Raw genomic sequence first — 4,788 nt, forward strand, 5'->3', positions numbered from 1 at the left:
GCCCCGGCCCATGCTGAGTAGGATTAACTATCCAAATTTTCAAGTATTGCAAAACTTGTAAACTATCCAAATTGAGTGTTATATATTCTGATTAGGAATATAATATAAATAATTAATGATGTGTTTGGTAATTGAGATAAAATGAAAAATTCTAAAAATTTCTCACAATTTCCATCCCATACAATATTACTTAAATATAAAATATTTTTTAATTATTTTTTAAACATTTTTAACCATTAAAAAAATAAAAAATATCTATAAATTTACTAATAATCACTTTCTTAATTATTAAAAAATTAAAAATATATAAGTGAATATATTTAGTAGACATATTTAAAAGTCATATTATCATTTTTCAATATTCATTGTTCTCCGTCCCACCATCAATCAACCCATTTTTGTGGGTCAAGCATCGAATCACATCCCACTAGTGACAGTACTAGTCGCAATGCCCTAATTAATCTACAATTTCTCATGCCATCAGTTTAAACTTTTGAAAAAAGTGATGATTTAACATAATATAAGAGCAAAGGTCCTGAGTATGAATTCTGAGTATTCTATATATACTCGATCAATTTAACTAAATATTCCACGTATTGAGCTTACTAGCTCATTAACAAAGAGTTTGACCCACATGTGAGATAGAACGCTAAAAATATAATACAAATAATTAAATTTAAAATTTTTTACTAGTTCAAACTATGCAATAAGTGTTGATTTCACAATACTTTCTAATAAAAAAAACTAATAAAATTGTTGAGTGTTTTTCATATTTGGAAATTATTCAATTTGGACGTACTGTTGAGTGTTGTTCATATTTATAAATTAATTCCACCTTTGTAATATTGTTCGTATATTAATTAATAAAAAATAGTATTTAGGGATAAGTAAGCATGCATTGGTGACGGAAATTCTCCACTTTTAAAACAGCAAATGGGGTAGTACTGATGATCACAACGAAAACGCAAATTATAAAAAACCAATTAATTATACAAGTAATTACTTTGATCCGGCCATATGTATGCACATCATGATCATGTCTGCAGAAAGCTAGCTAGATAAACAATGAAGTAAGGCAAAGCAAATTATCCAGCAAAACGTGTCTTATATATACAAAGCCAAACGTTTATTCATATGGCCTGGATCACTGAAATAGAGAAACTGCACTGAAATGGGAAATTGCATGAGAGGAACACGACAGCTTCCATCACAGTAGGTCAATGATCGCTTTTGAACACCTCTTTAGGATATTAGTCACCTTCTTTTTTTCCCCCTTTTACTGCCAATCATCAGATCAAAGTAAGTTGTGAAAGAAAATATATCTGAATATTGGTCGTGTAACTGGATATGATATTAGTTAGAAATGTGTTTGAAGTATAATTAAGATGGCTTCGAAAAATATTGTGGCTGTTTTAAATTTGACAAAGTTTTGTGGTATGGTTTTGGTGACTGAAACTATTAGGATTCAAGAAAATTAATGTAGATAACTGGATAAATTGGATAAAATCTCAATTGAAAACCTATATATATGCATGCATGGTACTGTAAACTGCCGGTCCAAACAACGCATAAAATTTATGAACATTCTATATATTCATTGGCAATCATTGACTACTTTTTTTTTTCTTTTTTTTTTTTATTTTTTTTATTTTTTATTTTATCGAAGAGCCAGTAACCACCCATCTAGTAGCCATGTCCCAAGTTTATTAAAAAAACCCTCACTTACGGCGGAGGAATACCAAAAAACAAACTCAAAGAACCAAAAGAACCAAAAAATTACATCTCTCTAATAGAAACCATCCCCAACCGATCCATGCGGATCAAGCCTCTAAGACGACTATTCTCGAAATCCAAACCCAAAAAGTCACACACCACACCCTGTACACCCTCTTTTGCCAAAAAATCCGCTACGATGTTCACTTCCCGGAAAATATGTCGAAACCTCGCACTTATCTCCCTAGAAATCCCCTAAATCTCATCCCAATACTCCCATAAAAACCATAGTCTACAAACTCCAGATGTAACCCAATCCATAACAACCAAAGAATCAGATTCTACTAACACATTCTGAAACTTTAATTGCTTACAAAGTTGCAAACCATCAAGTAATGCTCGACATTCAGCAACCGTATTCGAAGCAATACCATAATTATGAGCAAAACCAGCAATGCATCTACCCCTAGAATCCCGAATAATACCTACTCCACCAGCCTCTCCCAGATTATTTCGAGCACCCCCATCTACATTCAGCTTCACAGTTCCGACCTTTGGCATCTCCCATTTGATATACTTTAGTTGCTTGTTACGTGTTGGAATGATTGGTAAGTTCAACCTTTGCATAATTTCATAATCCCCTGTTTTTATTTTATGAAAGTTTTGTATCGAGCAGCAGGCTTCTTGTATGAACCATTTCACTTGCCGAATGATAACGTCAATGTTGAACGGAACTCCTTCTATATGCGATAAACATCTAGACTTCCATAAAACCCATGAGATCATAATAGGAATGACTCCCCGCAGCCAGCCCACTTGTGTGTTTTTCTTTGCTTTCTGCCACCAATACAACATCATACCCTTCCAGTTTCTGATATGAGGCAGCCAAACATTACAGATTTCTACAAAGTATCTCCATACCTTTTGAACTTCCGGCCCTGCACATAAAACATGATTCAAAGATTCTACATCTGGAATAACACAACACTGACATTTAGACACTAAAGGAATATTTAGCCGTTGCACTCTTTCATCCGTCGGTACAGCCCCTCTTTTAGCCCTCCAGCAGAAAAAAGACATTTTTTTCTTAACATTAGGCTGCCATAACCACTTCTTCCATTCACAGATTTGTCCCTTTTCTCTAGATAACTCCCAGGCTGATTTTGTTGTAAATTTCCTCTCCACCGTATGCTTCCATATCAACACATCCGAATTATTTGACTTCAACTTTATTCCAGCTTCTTTAATTAATTGCATCACTTCATCCGGAACCAGATCACCAATAACCTCAAGCTTTGGACCCCGGTTATCAAAGACCTCTGCAACCTTAAGGCCAATATTCCCTATTACTGGACAAAAATCATGAAGAGGCCCACAACCAACCCAATTATCCATCCAAAAATTCACATTCCCATTACCCACCAATCATTTCGAATTTTTAATAACTCTCGGCATTAATTCTGCTACTCCTTTCCAAAACCTTGTCCCCTTTTGCACTTGAATAGCCTTATATACATGATCTTGGCCAATATATTTCTTCTTAAAAAATTCAGCCCAAAGAGAATCTCCCTTCAACAATTTCCAACCAAATTTCATAAATAAAGATTCCTGCACCTCCATCAAGTCTCTAACACCAAGCCCCCCTTCTTCCACAGGCTTACAAATCACATTCCATGACACCCATTTTCTTTTTCTAATCTTCGAAGAGGAACCCCAAAGAAAATCAGAGAAAATGCTTCTTATCCTGTCATAAATTCCTTTTGAAATTTTTAAAACCGAAAGCATATGAATTGGAATGCTATTCAGTACATGTTTTAGTAGAATAATCTTTCCCCCAAATGATAAAAGCTTTCTTTTCCACCCCGCCAATGTTTTTTGAATCTTTGACAAGAAACCATCAAATAAATTAATTTTGAGCCGACCCACATACAAAGGAATACCAAGATAACCACAAGGCCAACTCCCCTCTACAAAACCCGATAACCTCTTTATATCCCTTTTACGATCCAAACCAATAGAATTAGAAAAATAAATCGTTGATTTAGTAGGACTCATCAATTGCCCCGACATCTCTTCATATCGATGTAAAATTTCCATAATCCTTCTAATAGCAACCTTACCTCCATTGGCAAAAACCAAAACATCATCCGCATACAAAAGATGCAAAATAAGTGTTCTGCCACCTGAATGATAACACTTGATTCGACCCATCCTGAATTGTTGATTCACCATGCGTGAAAGAATTTCCTGAGATAAAATAAACAAATATGGTGATAGTGGATCACCTTGCCTTATTCCCCACGATGCCTGAAAGAAACCTTTAGAGCCACCATTCAACATAATCGAGTAACAAGGAGAAGAAATAGCATTATATACTAAATTCCTCCAATTCTCAGAAAAACCCAAACGACGTAAAACTTCCATAAGGAATTTCTAGTTAACACGATCATACGCCTTTGCCATATCAATCTTCAACATCACGTTCCCACCTCAAACCTTTCGATTTATTCCTTGTACCAACTCCTGTGCCAAAGCCATATTGTCAAAAATACTTCTTCCTGGAATAAACGCCGCTTGCTCCTTCGAAATAATTTTACCAAGTACCGGAGCCAAACGATATACCATAATCTTTGTCATGATTTTATACACCACAGAACAAAGACTGATTGGCCTAAATTGCCCAAAACCAACAGGCTCCTCCACCTTAGGTAGTAAAACCAATTGTGTTGCTCCGAAAAATTTTGAAAAAGGTTGCCTGCAAAAAATTCCTTTGCCATCTCCACAAGGTCCTCTTTCACAATATCCCAAGCCAGAGAAAAGAAAGAAGCCGAGTAACCATCCGGACCCTGACTGCTGTCTACCGGAATAGACTTTAGAGCCTTCTGCACTTCTTCAACAGATGGTTGTTTACACAGTTCTGTATTTTCTGCTGCTGTTACAACCGTATGCAATAATTCCATTTCCAGACCCTCTGTATTAACACTGGAACATGTAAACATCTGCTGAAAATAGTTTACTGCTTCCGTATGAATCTGATCACTATCATCCAGCACTCTACCATCTTCCAACAACATT

This window comes from Carya illinoinensis, chromosome 15, assembly GCF_018687715.1.
Source record: "Carya illinoinensis cultivar Pawnee chromosome 15, C.illinoinensisPawnee_v1, whole genome shotgun sequence".
NCBI classification, from domain to species: domain Eukaryota; kingdom Viridiplantae; phylum Streptophyta; class Magnoliopsida; order Fagales; family Juglandaceae; genus Carya; species Carya illinoinensis.